General features: G+C 47.9%; 1 protein-coding gene across 1 annotated transcript in view; it reads left to right on the forward strand.

The window, feature by feature from the left end:
- Window positions 1-6,089, forward strand: part of Ninj2 (ninjurin 2) — a 104,647-nt gene that overhangs the window by 58,266 nt on the left and 40,292 nt on the right. The gene's annotated exons all lie outside the window — the stretch shown is intronic.

A 6,089-nucleotide genomic window follows, 5' to 3' on the forward strand; every position in this document is an offset into this window, starting at 1 on the left:
ATGACAGGAACGTCTCTGTTGAGGATTAGAAGGATATTTAGTGCAGGCACCACAGCGTTTCTGAGAATGGAAGATGGTGATGTGGCCATAGGCAAGAGGGAATTGGGAACAGAGGAGAGACCTAACAGGAGTCAATGGGAGGAAGGGGCCACCTGCTGGGCCTCCCATGGGTGCCCCCCACACACACACACATCACCTCTCTGCCCACCATAGCCCTTTGGGTCTCAGCCCCAACACTGGCAGTTCAGATCAAACCCTGCTGACCAGGTGCCCGTGGAGAGGGCAGCAGAGGAAGGCAGGGATGGTCAGGATAGACCTTAGGAGACAAGAATGTGCTGTGGGAGATGCCNGCTCTCCAGCCAGGCCAGCCTGGGCTCCTCCTTAGCTCTGCTCTTCCCAGAGGTTCTCACATTCCTGCCCTGGAAAAAAAATCTTGTGGTTTAACTGCACCCGAAAGAATGCCACACACAATGCCTGCCATGTGATAAAGGCACAGACATCACTTTTTGTGTAGGGGAAAAAAAAAGCTATTTATTTTTTTAATGTATAAACTAGGACTAGATAATAAATTCCAAAANCAGAGTAAGTTTGTGTTCTTCACAGGTGACACAGGAATGACAGGTTTGACATGTGTGTTACAAGGAGTTGGCTCATGAGCAGGGGGAAGATTCCTTGGTGTCTTAGATTATGGCCCTAAACAGACCGGCAGGGGCAGGAAGAGAGGAGAGAGTCTAGGGTCTGCCATTTGAACTGCATGCCTTTGGGCAAGTCACTTTACCCCTAATTCTATGGTTCCACAGGGCCTACTTAGCATCTCTTGGAAACAGAAGCCAGTTATTGTTNGATAATTGCGGGGAGCTATTTGGGATACAGGAAGAATATGGACAGAGAAATACTTCAGAAAGTGTGGTCAGAGTTACTTAAGCTAAGTGATTTCATTTTATTTTTTAAGATTTATTATTATTATACATAAATACACTATAGCTGACTTCAGATGCACCAGGAGAGGGCATCAGATCTCATTACAGGTGGTTGTCAGCCACCATGTGGTTGCTGAGATTTGAACTCAGGACCTTCGGAAGAGCAGTCAGTGCTCTTACCTGCTGAGCCATCTCTCCAGCCCATGTAGAAGGCATCTTAAGNAAGGCCTCTGATGTGGTGCCATCCACTTGTGACCCCAGCACTATGGANGCAGAGGCAGGTAGCTCTCCGGTGAGTTCAAGGCCAGCCTGGTCTACTGAGTGAGTTCAAAACAAACAGGGCTATGCATAGCACCCTGTCTTAAAAAAGAAGTGGGGGTAAACAAAGGATAGGTGCCTCTTCCCCTATCTAATTTAGAGTTTAGGGGAAAATAAAAGGAAGTTCTTGGGCCAGACTACAGAAGTAAACTTGATAGCACAGAGCTCTTTAAAGAACAGATTGTCTGTGCTGTGGTTCCTCTGGTCATGGCCCAGTTCTGCTAAACAGAAGTACGTGTGTCATTTCCCCCACATCCACACTCACNTGTGTATCCTAGCAACCCTGCCGGCAGCTGTGCTGAGCACAGATNTTCAGGCAGCTAATCCACCAGCAAAGCTGGGTTGCCTAGCAGGTGCTTTCCCACTGAGCTGTGTTCTTAGCACAGTGCCTGCTGTATGCAGTGGTGGCCCATAGAGGTCAAAGGAGCACCCAACAGAAGGCTATGCTGCAGAAAAGTGGTAGTACAAGCCTGTAATCTCAGCATTCGGGAGGTCTAGGCAGGAGGATTGCAAGTTTCAGGCCAGCCCGGATTGTATAGTAAGACCATGGCTTAGATGGCGTAGATAGATAGATAGATAGATAGATAGATAGATAGATAGATAGATAGATAGATAGATAGATAGATATTGTTTTTGGTTAATAATAACCAGAAAATAGGACATTGTGTGCTCTGACCCCTTCCTACGAGCAAAAAGAGTCACTTTATCTCCAGTCAAGGACTTCCTCTTCTCCAGTAATTACATGGTGGGGCAAAAGCTTTAGTTCCGAGTCAGCAGATAGGGAATGAGTCATGATGCCTATGGTAGCTGGCTTGGCTTATGTGCCAGGTGGGGCTTTAGGCAAAAGAGCAGAGCTTCCAACGGGCCCAGCTGCATTCACCTGATGGAGCTGATCCTGTGTTTTGGGGAGTTCAGCTCTAAACATTTGCCCACCCTTGTCAGACAGGGAAAATAGACACACAGGATGAGGAGTGTCAGCGGCTAAAGACGGAAAGAAGTCAAAGTGGATCGTAGCCGAAAGCCACAGTGATATTAGGATGAAGGGATAGAGATGGGGACAGAAAGAGTCCTGCACTAGGAGTCAACCGGGGCTCATACGCTGACTAATGCTGGTGCCATAACCTTCATGCTCATCCACCATTTTCTTCATTTAAAAAAAAGGGGGGGGGGAGTTTAAGGGAATCAGAGTGTGAGGGCACATGCTTGAGAATCCTAGTGCTTGGGAGACTGAGGCAGGAGGATTGTTGTGAGTTTCAGGCTAGCCTGGGCTCAACTTATAAAGAAAATAAAAGGGAAGGCAAGGGGGGAGGAAGGGAAGGAAANAGAAGGAAGGGGAGAGGAGGAAGAAAGGGAAGGAGGGAGGGGGAAGGACAGGAAGAGGGAGGAGGAAGGGAGAAGGAAGGGGGAAGGGAGGGGAAGGGAAGGAAGGGTGGATGCCACACTCAATGAAAGAGGACTTACAAAAGCAGAAGCAGCTCGTGTGCATCTCTGTGGCCTCTGGTTCATGATCTAGGGCTTTCTTTGCACAAATGGTACCTCTTTGGTAAGTGTTGTTCAGATCAATTATTTAAAACAAAATAAGAGGCTGGGGTGTCGCTCACTGGTAAGGAGCCTTCTTAGCAAGACACGGGGTCCAATCCCCATTACTGCAGGGAGAAGAAAAAGCAAAAGCAGAAAGGAAGGATTGAGGGGCTGGAGGGGGCTCCGTGGCAGAACACAAGCTGAACCCATGCAAGGCTCTGGGTTCCATTCTTAGCTGCAAGACAACACAAAGTCCCTGGGCCACCTGGTCCCCTTGCTATGTGACATGCTATGTGGACACTCTCCTGCTGCAGCATATACCCGGGACCCTGACTATGCTAGGCGGGCACTCTCCTGCTGTAATATATACCCAGGACCTTTTTTCACTTTTTATTTTGAGACTGTTGTCTCACTAAACTGCCCAGGCAGGCCTTGGAAGTGTGACTCTCCTGTCTCAGTTTCCCAAGTAGCTGGTATTACAGGCCTTGCTACCAGGTCTGGATGACGCCTCTGTTCTTGCCCCCATTCCGTACGGCCTCTGAGTTACTTAGCTGAAACCAAGCTGCTAATTAAGACCGGAGTGGGATTTACTAGTGGGANCGACTGTTGGCATCTTGCACACCACACTGCCCCTGTGTTGTGAATTGAGCAGCTTGGTTAACACTCTGGGCCCAGACTATCTGGATTTGAATCCCAGTTCCACAGGGGTTGTGCTTTGGGTCATAACCGTCCCCCAAAGAACGTGTATCAAAGGCTTAGTCATCAGTCCATCATAGCAGAACATTTAGGAGGAATCTGTGACATCGAAAAGGACAGTGGGATCCTGACCCCTTGCTCTCATTTTGCTCCCAGGTCTCCATAAAGTGAGCAACCTTGTAACACCTGTACCTCACAGTGATGTGTCCAATGTGACAAGACCAAGCCATGGGGGGCTGACACCTCAGAAGCCATGAGCTCAACGTAATCTTTCTTCCTTTCGAGTCATCTTGCAGTATCTGTCATGGTGATGAAAACTGACAGACACTAATTAACACATGACCGTCTCTCCTNTCAGACACTTCAGCTTTCCCTGTGAAATGGGAAAATGCATTTGCCCCCAAGAAGTTGTTCTGAAATTTAAATGGATTAGATGATATACTTTAGGGGTTGGAGAGATGGTTCAGTGTTTTAAGAGCATTGACTGCTCTTCCAGAGGTCCTGAGTTCAAATCCCAGCAACCACATGGTGGCCCACAACTCTCTGTAATGGGATCTGATGTCCTCTTCTGGTGTGCCTGAAGATATGAAGACAGTTACAGTATACTCACATATATAAAATAAATTCTCTATCTATCCTTCTATCTATCTATCTATCTATCTATCTATCTATCTATCTATCTATCTATCTATATGCAGTGCTTGAGAGATGGCTCAGTAGTTAAGATCACTGACTATTCTTCCAGATGACCCAGGATTAATTCCTAGCACCCACATGCCACATGGTAACTCATAACTCCAGGATCAGGCACCCTCATACAGACATACATTCAGGCAAAACAGCAATGCACAGAAAATAAAAATTGATCTAACAAAATCAGATAGTGATTGTTCCCTCTCCGTTTCACACCCCGCCCCCCCCCCCGTGTGTGTGTGTGTATGTGTGTGTGTGTGTGTGTGTGTGTGTGTTACTAGGGGCTGAATTTAGGATTTCACATATGATAGGCAGATACTCCAATATGGAGTCATACCCTTGGCCCTCTTTATAATTTCCGTTTTGAGACGAGACCTTTTAATCCTACTGCTTCGGCTTCATTATTAGCTGGGATTGCAGGGCGGACCTAGTGCAGTCTTAAGTGTTCAGTACACTTTGAAGTTTGTGTTTGACTGTTGCTACGCTGGTGGCTCCAGCGTTGACACTGAGCCTTCATGAGGACAGACATTCAATGGTAGAGTTTGTTACTGATGAATAATGTAAGATTCCAATGATACTTTAAAGGACTCTCACATGTATAATTTGAGAGTGCTGGGGTCTTCTTCTTCTTCTTCTTCCACCTCCTCCTCCTCTTCCTCTTCTCCCTCCTCCTCTTCCTTCTCTTCTTCCTCCTCTTATTTTCTTAGTCACAGCACATGGAGGGCTCAGCTGGGGCTTCGGCTCTCCACAAGTCCATTTCCTCTTGCCTGTGCCATCGTTACAACCCCGCCTTCCATTCTAATGTGCTCATGTTGAAATGGGGGTGGCACCCACAGCACAAAGGCTGTGGCTGACTGCCAAAGGACCTCAACCAGGAAAAGTGGTGGGAGGCAGCCAGCTCCTGCCAAGAATGGGAATGTGATTTCCTATCCCACCCCCACAGGGGCCCCCAGCCTCCTTTCTGCCCCCGTCTCCTTTCACCTAGTCCTGTAGGCCACAGGTTTCTGTCTGAAAAAGCGATTAGCAGCGGCTAACTCAGTCTGTCTCCTCCTGCCAACTTCCTGAGCACAGGGGCAGAAGGCTCTCTCTGCCAAGAAGAGAGCCTTAACCCAGTACCCAGCCTGTGTCAGCAGGATGTTGACAGTCATTGGTCATTTATTCACAGCCAACTGCCACACTTAAGAGGTGATTTTATTTAATGGTTGCGAGCCAGCAACACCTGACCTGAGTAACCTGCTGGGTTCCTGCATAGCGCTGAAGCCTCAGCTGATACAATGTGTTTTCTGCCCTTCTAGTCCTGTGCTTGCTTTAGTAATGTGGTACAGGGCTGCTATTGATTCCTATGGTTCAGGCTCTCCTGTAGCCCCAGGATGGGCTAGGTGGGGGGTCGGGTAGGGGTGGTTAAGTGAGATAACTGTGAACTTTACATTCCCCTACCTTTACCTCCCTAAAGCTGGGATTATAGGTATGCACCAGGATGCCTGGTGCGTATTTAGGGTCAGCTATCTCTAGTATGCCCAGCATGCTACCTTGAAAAGCAGGTGTAGCACACTGCTTCTCAGACTTTAATAGATATACAGATGACATGGGACCCTAGTTCCTCCTATAATGCAGGTACTAGGGGTTGGAGAGTTGGCTCTGCGGTTAAGAGAACCTTACACTCTTTCAGAGGACCCAGGTTTGGTTCCCAGCAGCTACGTAAGTGACTCACAATCAATACTCAGTTCCTGGGGATCTAATGCCCTCCTCTGACCTCCGGGAACTTCAGGCACAAATATGGTGCACAGATACACATGCAGGCAAAGTACCCACGCTCCTAAAATAGAGTAAACAAATCTAAAAACAAAGTCAGGTTCTTCAGCTCACATGTGAGGCTCAGTGGCCGTGTGCCCATCCAGTGTGTGCAAGGCTGAGTTTCAGCCCAAGCCCTGAAACAAAAAG

This window comes from Mus caroli, chromosome 6, assembly GCF_900094665.2.
Source record: "Mus caroli chromosome 6, CAROLI_EIJ_v1.1, whole genome shotgun sequence".
NCBI lineage: Eukaryota > Metazoa > Chordata > Mammalia > Rodentia > Muridae > Mus > Mus caroli.